Source organism: Macrobrachium nipponense, chromosome 6 (assembly GCF_015104395.2).
Source record: "Macrobrachium nipponense isolate FS-2020 chromosome 6, ASM1510439v2, whole genome shotgun sequence".
Classification (NCBI taxonomy): Eukaryota; Metazoa; Arthropoda; class Malacostraca; order Decapoda; family Palaemonidae; genus Macrobrachium; species Macrobrachium nipponense.
Genome location: NC_061108.1, coordinates 57,685,978 through 57,707,292, shown reverse-complemented (window position 1 = coordinate 57,707,292; position 21,315 = coordinate 57,685,978). Strand labels below are relative to the sequence as shown.

At 42.3% G+C, this 21,315-nt stretch overlaps 1 protein-coding gene and 1 pseudogene across 4 annotated transcripts in view; one reads left to right on the top strand and one right to left on the bottom strand.

Annotated features, from left to right (window-relative positions):
* Positions 1–21,315, bottom strand: part of LOC135216336 (ubiquitin-protein ligase E3B-like) — a 776,183-nt gene that overhangs the window by 565,077 nt on the left and 189,791 nt on the right. The window lies entirely within an intron of this gene.
* On the top strand, positions 3,859–9,235 carry LOC135216858 (ribonucleoside-diphosphate reductase subunit M2-like; annotated as a pseudogene).

The window sequence follows — 21,315 nt, the reverse complement described above, 5'->3', positions numbered from 1 at the left end:
ACACACATATATATATATATATATATATATATATATATATATATATATATATATATATATTCTGCATGTTTGGCATGGTTTATTAACACACATAGATATATATATATATATATATATAATATATATATATATATATATACTATATATATATACACATATACATACATATATATATATACATATACATATATATATATATATATATATATATATAAATGACTGGTAACAATGTTCTGTAACAACAGAATTCCATCTAATAAAAGGAGCCATAAAAAACACCAAAATATTAGAGAAAAAAGTACTATAATTATCCCCCTATTCAGATCATTTCCCTTTGGCGCTTGCGACAAAATAATAAAGCTAGTTGAATTATGTGCATCTAATAACGTATTTTCATTCGGGGAATCATTCTACAAGCAAAAATTCGGGTGTAGTATGGGTAGTCCTTTAAGTCCTGTTCTAGCCAATCTGTACATGGAATACTTTGAAACTACAGTAATAAATGCAATAAAACCCAAAAAACACATGCTGTGGATGAGATACGTGGATGATATCCTAACATTTTGGGATAATAGGTGGGGCAATTTTAATGAATTCCTCGCGAAATTAAACACATTAGTGCCCAGCATCAAATTTAAAGTTGAATGGGAAACAGACAACAAAATTCCTTTTGCTTGATGTTTTAATAATCAGAGATAACGACAGAATACAAATTCACCATATACAGAAAACCAACGTTCTCACTTCATACATTCACTACTTTATACTATCACGACAGTACTATCAAGATAGGTGTAGCTAGTAACTTGTTCTTAAGAGCCTTACGAATTTGTTCCCCAGTAATTCCTGGAAAAGAATTTGAACTAATTCGCAAGCAACTTTCGTCTTTAAAATATCCTGACCATATAATTGAGAAACAATTCACAAAGCAAACGTAATTTTCTACCGACCCCCTAAAGACAAGACCAGAGATACACCCAACAATAAAATAATAATTCCCCACCTGGACACGATTAAGAGAATAACCAATCCCTTCGAAATCGAACCCTTTTGTATTTACTTACCAAACACCTTAGCCAAATCCCTGATTAACGTCCAACAAAAGGCATCTCCAAAGGACTCTGGGGTATACGAAATCCCATGCCAGGACTGTGACCAATCTTACATCGGATTTACAGGTAAATCCCTTCCCCAGAGATTAATACAACACAAACGGTCAGTTAGGTATGGACAACAGAACTCTGCTATTTTCAACCATATAAATGAACATAACCATAGAATAAACTGGAATTTGTCACGTGTAACTTATAGCAGCAACTGCCGGTACAAGAGTCAAATGATGGAATCGGCCTTAATAAAAAGAGAGGCAGGTAATGAACATCTCAAAAGGAGCATGGATTTCGGACACGATCGACAACCTCTTCATTCAACCAACCCTTAAGAAGATTAAAGGAAGATTATCAGCGGGGTGTGACTTAAATTGGCTTGTTTGTGGATGGACCTCTTGGTATAAATACCACCTTTCTGTAAACTTTTCTCATTCATCTACCTGAAGAGGGAGACAGCAGTCTCTGAAATATAGTACTTTTTTCTCTATATTTTGGTGTTTTTGTATGGGCTCCTTTTATTAGATATATATAAATATATATATATATATATATATCATATATATATAATATATATATACGATGTGGTTATAGGTTCAGGGAGGTAATTTTAATGAATCGGACAGTAAACTCAGAAAAGATGAAAATCCAGCTCCGCTTTGACACCGAGAAAGTATCAAACAATGCAAGACTTTAGTCTAGCTCTTGAACATGTTCGCACAAGAGACGCGAGATCAGCTGCCAGCAACTGACAGCGAGCAGACATCCGCCAACCAACTTCCAGAAGATCAACAACGCCGTGAATCCTCGTCTGGGGCCGGGCCGGCATTCAAATGGCAGTGACGTGGTATCCTCGTTTCTAACGAATCATTCTTTCGGTGTGATTTTCTACTAGGTAAACTTTAGAATTATGGTTCCACTAGAGTAAAGAAATTCATACTAATGTAAACTTTAGAATTATTGGGTTCCCAAGTAGGAAAGAAATTCCATACTAATGCCGTCTACAGTTAAATTACAGTAGATAGTTAATTTCTGTTATTAACCTCTGAATATGGCAGATTGCAAAGTATGGTAATTACTCTCTCAGATATTATATATATAATATATTGATAATATAATATATAGATATATATATATATATATAAATATATCTATATATAAATATAATATATGTATCTATATATTATAGCGAAAGACATGATTTCGAACTAGAAAAAAAATTACCATAGAAAGCTAAAACCCCAAAAAATTAAGGTCATATTCCGGGAAGAGTAATAACTTCTGCAAATGTTTATTAGCATGAACACTTGACTGTGGACGACCCATGCTACCGCGGATAAGTTCTTAGATATCTTAATATGATGAATAATCCTCCTATAATTCTAATCTCTATCCTTTATTTTTATCATGAAAGTTCTCCAGAATTATTAGAGAGATTAATGGGCATTCGTTAAGACATGGAATGAAAATCCGTTGTGTGGGAGAGCAAATCACGGGGTTATTCGTGAGTCATAAAGCAACACATTTGAACACAAGTGGGAAGTCCCGTTGATTTTGTGTGGAAACGGTTAAATGTTTGGTAAACGCTGGCCCAAAAAAAAAAGATACTTAATATTCAAATAAAGAAACAGAAAGAATGCGACTAGAAAGAGAACTGACTTACGATAATCGTTGGAAAATTATGAATTTTAACCTTACAGTATGTATAGTCTCGACTCTTTACATACTTCTTCAGCAGGAAGAACCTACACTTGCATAAGGCCAGCTCAGTCTGCCACAAGTATTCGTGACTGATAACTGAAACTGTAACCTACATACGGTCTCAGTTAGGAGTCCAAGGTCCATTCTTCAGGTCCTTTTCCCTTTTAGCACCTTACTTATGTCCTAGAGCAATGACGTGTGTTAGCAAAACTCTATTTAACCTAACACAAGCGAGCAACCTAATAAACAAAGAAAACGTCAATCTGATTAAATATCCCGATTTTGAAAGCAAATTAGTACCTTTCGACAAAAGTGGTCATGCTTAATGACCTGTCCCAAAGCTTTGAGCTAAAAATAAGTACTAATAAAACATGGCCAAAGTATTGACACGTTAGATGTACAAGAGAAACGGAGAGACATATTACTTTGCGGCCAGATAAGTGCAAAAGAAACCCGCCTAAAGCAAGAAAATTTTAAAAAGAAATACATTGAACTCCTTACGTTGTCGACCAGGCATAATGTTTATGTTTCCGTGTCGCCGTATTTATTCTGGGAAAATACAAAGTTTTGGCGCCCAGTGTGCCACATCTAGAAACATACGCACATTTGAACATATGTTAATCCTTGAATTTTACATATGTTGACTAATAAAGCATTTTACCTTTGAAGGAAAGCAATTAAATTTGTTATCACTACATTTTTCCAGAAATACGCCTCACATATTTGCAACGACCTTAATCAGTTCTGGCACAAAAGTCATACAATAAAGTTGCGCGCCTTTTATCTATTAAACGTTACTAAAGTAGTCCCGAGTTAAAAGTGTATATTCTCTTTTAGATGCAATACAAGATCACACAGATTGATTCTTTTTTCACATATTTGAATATAACAGACTTCCTTGTAAGCAAGTATAATCATAATTTGAAAGAAAATAATTATGTAAATAAAACCGGTAGCGGAGTAATACATAAAGCGTCTGGATGCCGGCTCCTGATTGGTTAGGTTTGGTGTCTCACGTCGTGGGGAGGCCCCCGACCCGGGGCTTCGCGCCAAATTTAAGGAAATGTCATGGGCCCGAGTCATTCAAACCAGCGTCAGCCGCACTGCAGATCGTAGTAGTATCCACCATTGTCCTAGGTGCCAAAATGCCCGCCAACGTTTTAGCCGAGAGAGTGAACAACATCTCCTTCAACGACAAAGAGAATCAGGTGAGATTCAGATTCCGCAACAATTGAGGGTGTTCATTAGATTTGGTTCCCCGACTCTAGGCGCCATAACCATGTTTGCTATAGCCTACCTAGGTAGCTACTAGTCGCCTCATCTTTTTAGCTAGGTGTAATCGAGACACTTAAGTTTGACATATTCTATGATAGACTAGGTTGTAATTGGACTGAAAACTTGACTCTTTCACTTACTAAATTGTGTGTGTGGTCATTAACGAGGTAGATCCCAGTACCTAGGATAATCGGGAGCAACTGCCTAGGGTACTCAGGTTCGAAGCTGAGCGTCCCAGGTTACGCCTAGACGAAGTGTAACCTACTTCTAGGTAGCGAGTGCAATTCGCTCTTTCATTCTTTCTGCCGTAGGAGGTGCCTAAGATGCTCTCCAAATAGCCCAGGCAATGATATCGAAAATGGGTTGAGTCAAAGGTGCGAACTGAGACACTTGTTAGGGGGAAGAGTGAAAGGGGCAGCTGCTAGGAGCCAAAGGGACACCGCACACAACCCTAAGTAGTCGGTACTCTGACAGCACTACCCCCATAGGCTACCTATAGGGCCAGAAAGCGGGTGAAGTGGCATGTTTCTCAAGTACTTTTGCTGTTATTGTTATGAGGTCTGAGTTGATGACGATCCATGGTAAATAGGCCTTACCTAGCCTATACACAGCATTTAACAAAGGCTAATAACCTAGCTTTCTGTAATTAAAACTATTTCCTTAATGTTTAGATACCCTTGTTTTATGTATTTGACAGTGATTGCTGTAACTTACAAAGCATATTTGTTTATATTTTCCATAGCCAATATGGTTTAGACATGGTATCTCGGTGGGAAAATAAACTGGATTTTATATTTACTGTTTATGCAGTAAAACTACATGGTAATTCTGCACAGACTGTGTATGGAATGGTTCTGTGCATGTGCAGTCATTAGGGAGCCATAGCTATGGTCAAGAGGGATTGGCTAAGGAAACCTATTAGGTATAAAAATAGGCACAGGATATAGGTACGGCAGCCGTATCCCGATCATGGTAGATATTGGTACGGCAGTGAATTGCGCATGCGTCAATTTCAGACTTACTGCCGTACAAATAATATAGTGCGGTGAGGGTACGGCAGATTCTGTCATTGGTGCCGTATTGCGCTCTTGACTTGCTGTAGTTACGGCAATTAGCTGTATCCGTTTACCAGTTTGCTAATCATACTGTATTATGCAAACCAAAGTTCGGCTTTTAGGCAGGACAGTCACTCTTTTTGAATATTCTGTCCCCCTTTTTTTGTTTTTAGTTAGTAAAATGTCCCTCCCACCCCCCTCCCCCCCCTTTTTTTTTTTTTTTTGTTTTGCTTTTGTGAATTTTTTGTACTACAAAAACAACACTATCCCGATTTTAATGGAATAGTGCTGCAATTTTGTTTAATTTTGCCATTTCATTACCTGGTAAATTCTATCGTCTTCTCCGAAAGCTGCAATACCCAATGAAGTGAATTAAAAGAATATTGTAAAGTGTATAAAGGCCCTTGCAACTGCCGATGTCGGGCAGAATAAAAGGCCGAGAAAGTCACCAAAGGTACGATGGTAGTGTATATATTTATATATAATCCTCTTGAATCTCTCTTCGGAATTCTTTTCAGGGCCGAATTCGATCGTTCGTGACCTACGTATATACCATGAATTACACAATTTTTGAAAGTTTGAGTCTTCATAGGTGTCTATGGCTTTTTTCAGCTCGTTAAAGCCTGAAAACATCTATTTTTCGGCGAAAACTAATGTATTATTCCGCGGTTCATGCTGTTCCGTCACTATTTTTCTTGCTGTCACTGATATGCCCAAAGACTGCATATATACTTCTGCATATAGTCTTTGGATATGCGTGAGGCGGTAAACAAGGGTTCGCGCATTTCACTGCCGTACCAATATCTACCGCGATCGGGGTACGGCTGCCGTACCAATATCCACTTCGATAAAAATAACCCTACTAAGCTAGGTACACGACATAGGCTAAAAACTCGAAAGATGCGACGCGACAGATGTGGTTGCTTTAGAACATAGTGTGGGATGCTGGGTCCTTCCTTCCTTCCATTGATTTGCTGTGAGTGAAGTGGGATGAATCACAAAATATGCAAGCAATGCTCAACCTAATCTTCCACAGATCCTCCTAGGAGACTAGCAAGCAGGTTATTTCTGCTCAATAGCTTTGCACATATCCTTGACATTTCCTCTGTCCCAAGCCTGGTTGTCATTTCCTTCGGTTAATTTAGCGCAAGTGTGTTTTGTAGAGGTCGGAAATCTATTATAATTCCAGTAGTCCAATATAAAAGCAAAAAATCATTCTTGCCAGCGGCACTTGCGTAGCATTGTTTTAAATTGTATGGTGGTAAAAATTGGAGAGGGTCAGGGTATAGCTACATGTTAATTGTGTCCAATTTACATGCATACAGTAGTGTGTATTAACTTTCTAATATTTGTCTCGTCTGGTTGGGTAGCCTACTTGATAACTTGTTTGTTGCTCTTTTTTCCATAAATGTGTTGAACAAATAGATTGAGTGAATTGTGGATGTCAGCATAGTGTGTCCCATACTTTGCTTCCTAGATACATGCCAATGAAATGTTTTGCATTATTTTATGCCTTATGGTAACCTAATAGGCTAGTTATTCCATCTAAAGTGTCTCTCTGATTTCAGTATACATTTAGGTTATGCCCATGTGATTCAGTTCAGTTCAATTATACAAGCTTTACTATTTTAGTAAATTTCCTATTGTAGTTTGAGCAGCACATGCCAGTTAATCATTATTATTGTGCATGTATTCTGTTTCTAGCCTGGCTGCTTAACATATTTTGTATTGGACACCGCTGAAATCTGAACAAGAACTTTAACTAATCCTATACTTTTACTTGAAATTGCAAGAAGACAAATGTAAAGTATCTGTTGTACTGTAATTAAGAATATAGTATTACTTTAAGAGTAATTACATTTGGTAAAAAGTCTGAGTTGTCATTCTCATGCACCTCTAAAATTACAGGATCAGATATTAAAGAAGAAGATTCAGAAGAATGGCCCAAAGGTTTCAGCCCCAGTTAAATCGGCACAAGAAACCAAGGTGAGTCATTTGTTTTTTAGTCCAAAGATTCTACAGAAATTGCCTTTTAACCCAACATATCAATGTATAATGGTCAGAATTAACAGTACGTATTTTAAATTGCTTTTAGGTGGTAGCATTTGATAAGGAAGCGGAGCCTCTGCTGCGAGACAATCCTGGTCGCTTTGTGATCTTCCAATCCAGTTCCAAGATATTTTCCAAATGTACAAAAGGCTGTGGCTTCTTTCTGGACTGTGGAGGAGGTGGATTTATCTAAGGTTAAGCTTTTGCATTTGATTTCTTTTTCTTCCTGCCTTCCCCTGAAAAGTAAATGTGGTAGCAGCAATTTTCTTGTCACCTTATTGTAATTCATGTAATGTTGTATAAAAGTTGAGTGTTTGCTGGTCAGCTAGTCATTTTTATCATTACTCTCTTACAGCACTGCAAACATCATTATAGTCACATTATCCATGCTTCTAATTGTGAATCTGCTTGATGATCAATTGTGAAATTTTATCATTTAAGTCATTCAGGTTCATTTGTGGTCACCAAACAGACCTTATTTAGTGTAGTGTATTTGAATTAGTTTTGTGTCAGGATATTCAATAGACATAAATGATGTCTTTTTCTTATGCTCAAATTTTCACTCCAATTTATGGTTCATTTTGATAGGCTGGTTGCCATGTATATGAAGGTTTTTCTCCATTTCACAATTGCATAATGGCTCCACGAACCCATTTTGATGGTATTTTATGTCTTATCAGATAGATTCATGTTTCAATAGGTGTTCAAAAGGCCAAGTTTGAATTTGTAATTGTTCATTGTCATCCAAGTTAACACCCTTTAACAGTGGTCTTCCCACCCTTAGATTATAGAAATTCTAAATTCATTTTTGTCACTTATGTCAAACAGGTTATTTTTAAGATTTCATAGTACACAGGTTACGGTCCGCAACCGTACTCAAAAACAGCTTACAACTGCCTTATTTAATAGTTCAAACACCAAGTACACTGTAGCATCATCATAAAACTTTAATATCACTTCAGTCATCTTACAACATACCCTTTAAAATATGTGGCTAATATATTTAGCAAGAATCAATGTTTTTGTAACTGGAGGATCATTTGCTAGATAATTACGTGACTAATAGTTTCACAATTAATGCTCATTTTAACATTTTATTCATTGTCTAATCTTATATCATTCTTCTCCAGGATTGGTGACTGGACAAACTCAAGGATGAGGAAAGGCACTTTATTTCTCATGTATTGGCCTTTTTTGCTGCTTCAGACGGAATAGTAAATGAAAATCTTGTAGAGCGATTTTGCCAGGAGGTTCAAGTACCAGAGGCAAGGTGTTTTTATGGTTTCCAGATTGCCATGGAAAATATCCATAGTGAAATGTACAGCCTCTTAATTAACACCTACGTCAGAGACTCCGCTGAGCAGCACAGATTGTTTAATGCAATTGAGACACTTCCCTGTGTAAAAAAGAAGGCAGATTGGGCTTTGAAATGGATTGCAAATGAAACTGCCACGTATGCTGAGCGCATCATTGCTTTTGCTGCTGTTGAAGGAATTTTCTTCAGTGGCTCTTTTGCTTCCATTTTCTGGCTCAAGAAACGTGGATTAATGCCAGGTCTCACTTTCAGTAATGAACTCATCTCCAGGGATGAAGGTTTGCACACAGATTTTGCATGCCTTATGTTTAAACATTTAGTAAATAAGCCCAGCCAGGAACACATTCACTCCATAATTGAAAATGCTGTTAAAATTGAACAAGAGTTCTTAACTGATGCTCTTCCTGTTAACCTAATTGGTATGAATTGTGTATTGATGAGGCAATATATTGAGTTTGTGGCCGATCGCCTTCTTTTGGAACTAGAAGTGATAAGCTGTACAATGTAGAAAATCCATTTGACTTTATGGAGAATATTTCTCTTGAAGGAAAGACGAATTTCTTTGAAAAGAGAGTAGGGGAGTACCAAAAGTGTGGGGTTATGTCAGGCAGTGAACAGAGAAGTTTTACGTTGGACGCAGACTTTTAACAAAGATACTATACTGTTATTTTATAGTAATGTAACATTTTTGCAAAGGGTACTTGGTACCGTTAATATTGTACAAAAATAGTCTTTAATTTAACTTTTTTTGCATTATGAATTGTGATAGTCTGGGATGTACCAGATGTATTTTCAGAGCTTTATTTTTAAGGAAATATTTTAAGCAATAAAATATTTAATTTCAAATTGGTTTATCATATTCCCCTTTCTCTGATTTAAAATTGCATATATACCTTGATGTAGTCCTGAATTGCTGAAAACTTTTGTAGATTTTTTTTTTTTTTTGTTTTTTGTGATTTAGTGGACTTAAATATTCTTCTGCTTTAAACTTAAAAGGTTCACAAACTTTTCCTGGGTATAAGAATATAAAGCAGTGCTGGGCCTAAGACTGGGTTTCCCAACTTTAATCTCTGTGAAGACTAACTCTTATTGGGCTGTTAACTACAATTTTAATTTAGATATACCAAATTTTACAGCTGCTGTTGCAGGACAAATTTTTTAGTTTTCCTTATCAATTTTGTCAAAGAATGCATAAAGCCCCTGTCATTACTTTTTTAATTTAGTATATCCTTTTTATTTAATGATTTATCTTAAATTATTTTTGGATTTAAATTTTAAATTTTAAACTTTTGTGCCACACAAACCAGTCATTACATGGGATTTACCTTGTGAAGATGAGCTGGAGCAGCTATGTAACTCATACAAAGGTTGTTAGCCACTGACTAGAGGGAAACCCCGCCGAATCGTCTCTACTCCACTTTCCTCTCAGTTGCCGTCAAGTGAGGATGTCTGAGCTTCTCTGTCTGACTACTTTTTCTTTTTTGAAATATTTTTCTGATTAACCCATAATCACTTTAGCTCTCCTTGGAAAGGAAACTGCAGGGTTGGGTGGTGTTCAGGGAGTAGTCTGGCATGGAAATGGCTATTTTTATTTCAGTGCCTTACCAAGCAATTATATAGCCATAGATTCCCTACTGCGGCAGGCCAAAATTCATACCTTTGCGGTGGGACCGCCATCGCTAGTGTTGGTTACAGGTAACTGCCCACTTCTGTTCCTTGGGTAGGACGACACTGCAATTCTTAATTAGATTTCTGCCATCTCCCAATTAACATTGTTTCTCCTTGGAAAGTCAGTTACATGCTGGACTGCCGATCTGGGTCCTGGTTCGATTCCCTGCTCTGCCAATGCAGAATCAGAGGAATTTATTTCTGGTAATAGAAATTCATTTCTCGATGTGGTTTGAATCTCACAATAAGCTGTAGGTCCTGTTGCTAGGTGACCAATTGGTTCCTAGCCATGTAAAAATATCTAATCCTTCGGGCCAACCTTAGGGGAGCTGTTAATCAGCTCAGTGGTCTGGTAAAACCAAAATATAAGTTTATGCACTTCCTCATCGTATTGGTTTTTTCACTTCTGTGATTCTGTGACATACTATTTCATTGTGGCTTTGTTTGAATTTAGCTTAGTGCTGTTGAATAATTTTTGCTGCCATTTTTCAATAAAACGTCATATTCCAGTTCATCTTTAGTTAGGTTTTGTGCTTATGGGTGTAGGACTAGGCTAGTCAAGAAGATTATGACACACTAGATGTACTAAATGTTGGGGTCAATGTAATAGGGAGTTAACATGTACTGTGTCAGGAATGGGAAGATAGATGGAAGATATGTATTTCTCATGCAGATAAAGTTCTTTAGGATAGGAAGAGGAAGGCAGCTCTTAGAGCCAAGGGTAAAGCTAGTTTAGCTTTGCCTTTTGTGTTGGCAGAGGCCTCTACTCCTCTTTCTTCCTCTACTTCTAGATCCCGGGTTGCCCTGATTGATACCATTACCACCCTCCAATCAAGGTTCGAGAGGAAGTTTGAATTTCTCTCTAACACTATGATTGAGTTAGGTTAATCTATGAGATCTTTCATGGAGAAATCTGTGAGTGCAGTGAACGTGCCAAGTGTTAGAGCAGTGCAATCTCAGGGAGTGGCTGTCTGTCCCAACAGTTCTCCTAGATAAAGGTCAAAGTCCTGCTCCCCTGCCTCGGGGAGAAGACATATCAGACATCCAAGGGAGACTGGTGGGGTCTGCCCACGGGCAGTTGCTGCCTCGGTTGATCCTGAGGTATCGACTCGGGTTCAACTGAGTGTTGCTGGAAAGGTGCATAGTTTAGTGTATACTTGTCGTCTGACTCCAGTGGGTTCTTCACTTCCTGTTTCACGCTGATGGCTTAATTCTGTGGCCTTGACCTCTCAAGAGGCACACTACTGTTGACAATGTGTCGTCTCCACCTGTCGAGATCTTGAGTTTCCAGTCCTTTCCCTCTTGCAGTTGTGTGTTTTGGTACAAGCACAGTCGACTCGACAGACTTCAACTCCACACTCTGAACCTTCGGCTTCTCTTTCAAAAACTTCATCTTCGTCTCGTGCGACATCTGTCCATCCAAGTTGGTCCTTTCCTCAGCCACTTAGAGGTCTCTTCGTCATGTCGAAGAATGGCTGTCAAGTAAGAGGTTGCAAGGCATCAAGCCATCCTTTGCCTTCCCACCTTCAAAGCTCCTAAAGAAGCATCAACTCTTTTATGCCATCAATACTCCTGTCTTGGTAATTAAGCCTGTATACATGTCAAGGTCACCTAATTTCGACTTCAAATATTGAAAATATAATGGTTAAGGTTAAAAAAAAAACCGACAGGTGCTTTTTCCAAACGGGCAAATGGCTGCTAGGGGCAATATCCAAAGATGGCGGCCGAAAATGGGATACGTAGTATACTGACTTTAATTCAGGCCAGCACATAAAAATTAAATTTAAATTTGTTCCTCCACGATATACAAACCCTTGGTCCTTTACATAAAGAATTACTTTCAATTTAGACTGGAATTATGGCTGTTAAATTCTTGAACAAGGTGGTTAAGCAGTAACTACCATATGGTAGGTGAGTAGGCCACCTGCCACGGATGTAACACTCCACTGTTTCAGCCATCCTCTGATGAAGATGTATGTTTGTGAGCTCTTGCTGACTAGCCGTTAATTACAATTTTCCCGGTGGGATCTTTAATTTTTTATTTTGAATAAATATGCACGTATACTGTTTGCAGTCTTTGTATTAATAATTAATTGACTTTAATAATTAATATGCAAGCCCACTTTTTGTTTTGTAATAGCCTTGATAGCTGCCTTTCCACTTTTGTGTTAAGGGTGGCAGCAGCAAGGGTGTGTCAACATCTTTATTAGTTACAAGTTTCACCCTTTAACATAGGACGAGACATGTATTCATCCGAAATTTACGCTTAGCTTTGGAAATTTACAAGGGAAACTTCGGAGGTTTGTCCTTTGTTTCTTCTGTTAATTCCTCCTCTCCTTTGTCCTTTCGCTGGCTGTTGGTGTTTAAGGGATCTCCTCTCATTTCAGAGGGCAGTGCCCTTGGATGCCAGAGGATTATCCTTATTACTTAAAATCATATTTTCTTTCTTTTACAGGCTAAATTTTCTTTCTTTTACAGGCTAAGTGGTGATAGATGATTACAGCAGTAATGGTTAGAAATCTCTTCATGTTGGTTACCTACCTTGGAATTGTACCTGTGACTCGTAGCATGCTGTGATATTGGTCCTTGAGTGTGTGTACTGTTCCCCTGCTGGAAATCATATTCATTTACTACTGCTATACTGGAGATTCGTCACTGTACAAAGCCTTCGCCGCTGCCCTGTGATTATTAACTCTATTCCTGCTGGTAAATATACCTGCAGAGGAAGTCTTGCAGAATTTGGAGAAGTCAAAGAGGAAGAGAGCTCATCAAGTGTCATCATCTTCCTCTTCGGAATCATCATATTTTTCATCAGCCTCCACCCCTTCGATTTCTAAGGCTCCCTGCCGAAGAAGGAGAAAGTAGTCTCCCTCCCGCTAAGAAGTCTCGTCATGGGACTTCTAAGGGTCTGCCTCCTCAAACTGAGGCAGCAGTTGGGCCTTCCGCTGGCTCTCCCATTCCTTCAAGAACAGGAACCATCATGCTGTCCCTAGGGCCTAGCATGTTGGGAGCTGTAGAGGCGCAAACTTCGGTTCGCACTTCTGCTGAGAGTCCTAGAGGTTCTGCCCCTAGGACTGGTTACGTGTTGGGTGCTCGTTCGCAAGTTCCCCAAGTGTACATAAATCTTCAAATTCGCGTGCATCTAGAGTCGGTGACGCTGAATCTGCTCACCGTCATGACTTGGGCACGGAGTGGAAGAAAAGAGGGAGTTGCTCAGGTGACTCACACCTTGCTGGTGATCGCTTTCACTATGATTGCTCAGTTCCTAGGGTTGACGTGACGGTCCTACGGGACTGTGCACGTAGGGGCGCCTCCATTTGGTCCTCTTGAGAGGTTCCAGCCTCGACGAGGACTTTGACGTATCAGATGATGGTACCAGCTCTCTCCAATCAGGTGCACTCTCAGCCCCACCCAGACAATGGTCACGTTTGCGTGACCGACCGGTCTTGTTGGCAATGAACGTTTCACCTCACCTGCCATGTGAGTTTCATAACCCTCCTTGGAAAAGCGTTTTCTCCAGACAATAAGACTTTCCTAGACTCGCGTCGCAGTCATCACAGCAGGTTGATGGCTGCCCGTGTCTTGCTTCTCCTGCTAGATAAGTTAGCAAGCGAGTGAGAGTGAAGTCCTTCCTCCCCTCACCTATTCCCTCTACTTCCTACGGCTACACCGGGAGGGGTGAGGTGAATAGGAGGGATCCTGCAGAGTGCTCTCCATAGGATTCAGCATCAGGGGACTACGTTCCTTGAGGGATCTGAGAGTCCTACCGGATGTACGTCCACATCATTGAGGAAGGATCTTATGTCAAAACTGGAGACAATGTCTCCATGGCTTTTTCTGTCCTTTGGACGGATTTCAATATGTAGTCCCCTATGGATTCTTGCGTTTTGGGAGCCTCGATTGTATATTCCGTTGAACTGTACTCTCATTCCAGTCTTAAATGTTCGGATTTAGGACTGGTTTTTATGCCCTTTCCTCCTCGATTTCTACGGGAGTCGAGGAGGGACCCTACCCTGATGATCGTTTGACGAAATTCACTGAGCGCTTAAAATACTTTGGAATTGCTAGCACTCTCCAAGCGTTTTGGTTTTCTACAATTTGCAAATACTTGGGCGAGACGAGAATTCCTGATAATTGTTACTACAATACCTGGGAATCTCACTGAATGCTTGAATTCCTTGGAATTTCTGGCATTCTCAGTGTCATGGTTTTCCAGTAATTTCCAAACACTCGGGAAAGACAGACATTCCTGGTAATTGTTATTACGAAAATCGGGAGTCTTGCTAGGCCATTAAATTCCTTGGAAATTCTAGCGTTTGCAGAGTGATTTGGTGATCTGAGATTTCCTAATACTTGGGCAACAGGCATCCCCGATGATTATTACAATAATCGGGAGTCTTGCCGAATGCCTGGATCCTTTGGTTTCGTTGATACTTGCCGATTGCTTGGCTTCATCATATTCCCGAGTACCAGGGTGAAACAAGGCTCACCCAATTATTGTCTTACAAGAGTCGGGTTTTTCTTGCCGAGCATGGGAATTCTTATGAATTCTAACGCTTGCCAAGTACTCACTATTACGAGTGCTTGGATGGCGAGACGAGTCTTTACCAGTACAGATGAGTCCGCTCCTGTCTGGTTTGGAGTTATGTAGAGCTTGGAACTGGATGCAACACCTGGGTAAACGGTCAAATACCATCCTCGTGTTTTGGACCTTTGGGTCTGAACACGTAGTACAGCAGACACAGAATCCTCTTATTCTTCTTCATCGGACACCTTCGGCCTCGAAGGAAAACAGTTAATTGGGAAGAAGAATGATAGTTCTTCATTGACGATTATGTAGTGGTGATCTGCTCAGCTCAATCGGCTCGACCAGGCAGCTCTGCCGATCTGAGGGCTTGGCTCTAATGAACAAACTCTCTGCTTTTGATCGGTGTGGTTCCTTGCCATGTCATAGCACCCTCCCTTCCCATGTTGCAGCGAACTTTCACGGGGTCATCGTTTTTCATCTTCATCATCTGATGCCTCCTAACCTCCCTCTTTAAAGGGTTCCACGTCCTAAGAAGAGGAAGGTATTCTCCGCCCCTTAAGAAGTCTCGCTTTTAGACTTCTAAGGGTCTGCATCCTTTCCATGGAGAGGAAGTAATTGACTGTCTCTTCGGCTTCACCTGCTCCTTCCAGAGCGGGAACCTGGATCTATCCACAAAATAGTGTCTCGGGATCCCCAGGAGTTCGAACCCAGGCTCGTTCTCCTGTCTGGTTCCAAGGGCTCTTGGAACCGGGGCTGCGTAGGTAATACCCAATGGTATGGGTCCCCTCTCAAGGTCTACAAGACCCCCAGTGGGGGGGGGGGGGGGGGAAGGGGGGTGGGGGTCCGTATATCCACAGTCAGTGATAGGTAGTCTTCTCTCCATCACTATAGTGTAACAGGACGAAAGAAGGGACCAAACCACATTGGTGGCTTGCACCAGCCTGTGAAAGCCAGGAATGCTATTCTTCAGGTGCCAAGATTGATGTCGCTGTCCCTCGGGACAATGCATCTGAAGGAGATAGGAGGTCCTCTATGTAGTCCTCTTCATGAGGTTTCCGATGCATTGGAAGGAAAGAATAGATGCATAGCAAGACATGGCAAGTTCTTGCCAGCTTTTACTGCATTAACTCAGCCAACTTTTTCTCGCTGTTCGCATGAATGGAATGGTTGTAGGAAATGAATGCTTTGTTTAATAGAGTTAGAACATCACAAGTTCAGGGAAGAGTGGGGAAATGAAAACAGTCAATCCTTTTACCTTTTTTACCCTGTCTACTCCTGGTGGTTATACCGGAATGAACAGGGAAAGAAGAGGAATTATATGGAGTCTACTCCTCAGAGTTGAACCAAGAGACTATGTTTGTTTAATCTTAGGATCTTACCAAAAATATGTCAATTTGTTCAGGATGGATAGCACCAAGAGGTTTTGAAAACAACCCCTGTCCAGTGCTACTGGTTTTAGAAATAACAACCAGTTCAGCTTGAGCTAGCCTCTTTCAGTATCCTGTTATCACCATAGAAGTCCTCCCTACAGAAAGACTTCACCTTCGCTCTCGTCATTAGAGAATGAAGGAGGTTTGCTTCCAGTCCTAATCCTTGTCCCTCGAATGAAGAATTAGACTTGGAGTGCGATTTGCAGGAACCTACAAATATAACTAGTATATTTCTCCCCCAACATGCTTCTGTTATCAGTTGCATTGGTCCAAGTAGTAGCGCATATCTGTAAGTTTAACCCTTAAACGCCAACTGGACGTATTTTACGTCAACATTTTTTGTCTCTCGGGTGCCGATGCTGGACGCATTTTACGTCGACATACAAAAGTTTTTTTTTAAATTCGCGGAAAAATACTTATAGGCCTACCAGCCTAAAACTTTTGAATCACGCGCCTTGGGGGATGCTGGGAGTTCACAGATCGAGGTGTTGTTTTGTTTAGAAGCATGACCCAAGTGCCCATGCGCGAAATGCTTTCTTCTCGCTCCAGTCAGCATCAGCGGCGCATCGTCCGAGAGCGATCTTTTGTCGCAATCGAGTTTTCCTGAACTTGTGCGAGACTTTGAACATTTGTGTTGCTACAGGACGTTCGTAGAGATGTCTCAACGATGTGTGGACCGCGAAAGGCGCGTTTTACCCATCGGAAGGGATCGTGTAAGGCGTATTTTGGACTTAGATGCTGGCGAAGGACCAAGCACCCAACAGGACCTCGCGTCTCCACGCCGTTCTGTGTGACCACGTGTGGTGTGTTTATTTTGGATCACAACGTGTGTCTCGTGTGCCTTTGGTAACCCCCTCAGGAAGCATCAGGGCGTCCTTAGGGGCATTCGTAGGAATTTGGGAGGCCTCCAACCAAGGGACATAGACGAGTATCTTTCAGAGCTTGATCGTGAATATGTCGCAAGTCCTCATTTTGATGGCGGATGGTCATCGAGTGATGAGGACATCAGTCCCGATGTCAGCGAGGACGAATATATGCCCCCAATGTCCGTTCGAGGCTCACATCCCAAAAGTGAGCTCAAATTTAGTGGTTTCAGTGCCTATGAGGGGGAATCTGAGGAGGGGGAGTATGGGGATATGGGGTCTAGTTTCATCGCGGATGACGATACTGAAAGCGAAGGCCTAAGTGAGGGTGATGGGCCAATGGGGGGGGTAGTGTGTGAAATCGTGCCCGCGCCCATGTGCGCGCACGGGCACATAGAAGGTCGGCTCGTCGCGCCAGCCAAGATGAAGGCCGGTCGTCCGAGAGCGACGAGGGGTGGACGGAGGACCCCACTCCTCCTAATATGCACCCATTCACGGCAACTCCTGGGCTCACCGTACCGGTACCCGACTGCTCTGGGGTTCATCCAGCTGTTCCTTATGCGGGAATTGCTGGAGTACCTGGTAGAAGAGACGGTGGACTACGCTCGGTACTGCCGGTATGAATTATGGACGACATTGTCGTATTATTGGCGGGGTTGCAACCTCATTGACATGGCGCATTTTTTGGGGCTCCACATTTATTTTGGTATGACACCTGCTGCTGACGTCAGGCAATATTGGAGGCGGAATTATTTTTTATGTATAAGGTTCTCAGGGGAGGGGTTAAGCCCGATTTTTCATTAATCTCCGGCATGCGGCGGAGTACTAGAGTAGCCCTGTGAGTGTAATCTTGATACTCATGTATCTTTCCACTTACAGGCTACCAACTGCCAGCATCCCGGCTGTAACGCCGTGTTGCAGGACCCCTGCGGGCACGAGGTCTGCAGGACTCATGCTCCTTGCTCCACCAGCCATGCGGATCTGCAGGTCTGGTTTCATGAAGCTTGTGAGTCAGTTTTTGGATGGGGTAAGTACTTTGGTCATCAGCACGTTCATGCAATATGAGTTCTGATATATGATTAAGCTTAAGTTCTTCTTAGTCTAGTAGTACCTTTATGCAATAGAAGTTCTGATATATTGCTAAACTTAAGCTTAATTTAGTCTAATGGTTAAGGTTCACCTTTAGCCTTAAGTTTTAATAACTGCCCTCTCCTTCAGGCTGCCGCAGTCATGGGAGAACCGCTCTCGCAACCCTGAGAGCTTGGGTCGGCGGATTCGGGAAGAACGCCGCTAAAGGACAGCCCTACATCTTGGAGAAAAGGCTGGCTGTCCTGTTGTTTCCCGGAGGCAAGTCGACGGGGTACGTCGACCCTACTGAGGCAGCCTCGACGATCGCGACAATCCAACGACAGGTGGAGCAATGCCTAAAGGAAGGACCAGGCCAGGATATCTCGGCGGAAGTTCCGCCACCATTAGATATTAATTGTAAGAGCCTATGGTAGGTCTGGATGATTTATTGGTTGAGGTAGGTATGTTGGACGCTCAAGGGCTTCCCTTGGGCGCTCCTGGATCTTCATCTTCTGTCCCTTCTTCTTCTTCCTTCCAGGCTTTACGGGGGCGGCGGAGCTCCCGTATAGTGCACCCGACGCCTCTGTGGTCCCCAAAGTGAAGGGCCACAGGGCGCAAAAAACCCTAAACAAGACGTCGTCGTCTAAAAAGGCTTCTTCGTCGTCTTCAGCTCATAAGTCTCCGGCTTCTTACCCCGGAGCAGAGAAAGTGAAAGAGTCTACTTCTAAGGCTTCACTTCCTACAGGGTCGAGGAGCAAGTCCTCCAAGGAGAGATCCCGCACTTCGGCGGAGTCGACGGTCTCTCCATCTACTAAGGTAGTCCCCTCGGGGACGTCGTCAGGTTCTGCGCCAGCGAGTGGCTTTGATCCTGCTGCATTTTCCGCCGGGATGATGCAGCAGGTAGGAAATTTAGTTGGTTCTTTGAGAACTAGTATGGAGCAGATGTTCACCCAGCCTGTCGGGACAGGATGTCCACTCAAGAGAACCTCCTGTCTGGCTTTAATCAAGCTCGCAAGCTGCTACTCCAGCAGCTAGTGCCAGTCTCCTTCAACTCCCTCCATATGAGTCCCTCCCGCCATTCTCCATGAGCAACCCTTGGAGAGTAGCGTCTTTCGAAGGATTGAAGACTTCGAGTTCTACCCTGAAAATCTACAGCCTCCTTTCATTGGCTACGCCAGGCTGACGGAGTCAGCATTGAATAGGGAGGACAAGATCCCGAAGGAGACAGTTCTCTATAGTAGGGATCAGGCACAGAGGGAATGGCTCCACTGTTTGGAAGAATGGGACTGCATTAATACCAGGCTTCAAGCCTTTAAGAGCCCTTTCACAATCTTCACTACGGAAGAGGAAGCGCCACTTCCCTTCCTGACGAAGATTGCTAGTGTCACCATCCAAGCAGGCTTGAAAGGGGACCCTTTGCCGCAGTTGAGGGAGGCGGATCCCACATCTCCCCTTCTCCCTTCGTTTGGCGATATGTGGGAGGACTTGCCAGCCACTTTCACAGTTGGAAAGTTTAAACCAGACTGCGCTATGGACCAGTTCGGCGAGAGAAACTTCCAAGGCTTCCGGACAACCTCATCCAAACGGAGTTCGAGGCAAGGTCCAGGCTGGCAAGGACTCTGAACACAATGGTAATGACGGAAGTAGCGGCCCTCTCCTATGCATCTGAACCGCTCTTCAAGCTATTGACTAAATCACAGACTTATACAGTCCAATCGGACTTGTATGAGTTTGTAGTTGCAAGAGTCAATTGCAGGAAACATGTCCTCCAGGAAGCAACTATTCGGCATGAGCCAAATAAGTTGCTTTCCTCCAACATCTGGGGGGCGGACCTCTTCCCGGAGTCAGCGGTTAAAGAGGTCCAGAACAAAGCTACGAGACTCAACCAGTCTCTCAAAGATCGTTGGGGCCTCTCTGCTAAGAGGAAGCAGGACTCGTCTGCTTCAGGCAAGAAGCTGGAAAAGTCGAAGAGGTTTCAACCCTACCAAAAGAAACCTCAACACTTTGTTCAGACAGTTTCAGCTGTCCCAGTCACCCAACCAGGACAAGCTGCCGCAACGAAGGGCCAGACTCAACCTATCCTCCTGATCTCACCTCAGGCTCAACCATCCACCTCTTACGCTGTCTCCCCCCGGCGTTCAACCAAGTGTACGAAGGCCAGGCTTTTCAGCACTTCAACCGGTTTGCCAGGGGAAGTAGGGCCAGAGGAACGTTTCGTCAGAGAGGATCAGGCAGAGTCATCAATAGAGGAAAACACTTCCGTGGAGGCCGCGGAGCTCACCCCGCACAGCAACAGTGAGATCACCAAGGTAGGAGGGAGACTGTTCCTCTTCCGGCATCGGTGGGGGTTCAGCAAATGGGCACAAAGTATTGTGTCAAAAGGTCTGGGTTGGAGCTGGATCAAAGGCCCCCCTCTACCCAGACCATTCCTTCAACTTCCATCGAAGGAATTGACAGATTATGCGGAGGAACTCCTTCAGAAAGGAGCAATATCGAGAGTCAAGCATTTAAAATTTCAAGGTCGCTTGTTCAGCGTGCCAAAGAAAGGCTCATTAAAAAGAAGAGTAATCTTAGACTTGTCCCAGTTAACTATCCATTCGCTGCGACAAGTTCAAAATGCTGACCATCTCGCAGGTACGGACCTTACTTCCCCGTGGGGCCGTCACCACCTCTATCGATCTTACAGACGCATACTATCATATCCCAATAGCGAGACACTTTCGCCCTTACCTAGGCTTCAAGCTAGGGGACCAGGCATTCTCATTCAAAGTGATGCCCTTCGGGCTGAATGTAGCTTCCAGGGTATTCACGAAATTAGCGGAAGTAGTCGTTCAACAACTGAGGTCGCAAGGGATAATGGTAGTAGCATACCCTCGACGATTGGTTGATCTGGGCGCCAACCGTCGAGGAATGCCCGCAAAGCCACAAAGAAAGAATAATTCAGTTCCTGGAATATCTGGGGTTTCCAGATAAACAAGGGGAAAATCAAGACTCACTCCGGAGTCCCGATTTCAATGGCTAGGCCATCCAATGGGATTTATCCTCTCACAATCTGTCAAATTCAATCCAAGCCAAGGAAAGAAATAATGAAGTCAGTAAAGCAATTTCTAAAGTACAAATATGCTTCAAGGAGAAACCAGGAAAGGATCCTAGGTTCTCTTCAGTTTGCTTCAGTGACGAACATCTTGATGAAAGCCAAACTGAAAGACATAAACCGGATCTGGCGCTCAAGGGCAAATGTCAGATCTCGGGACAAG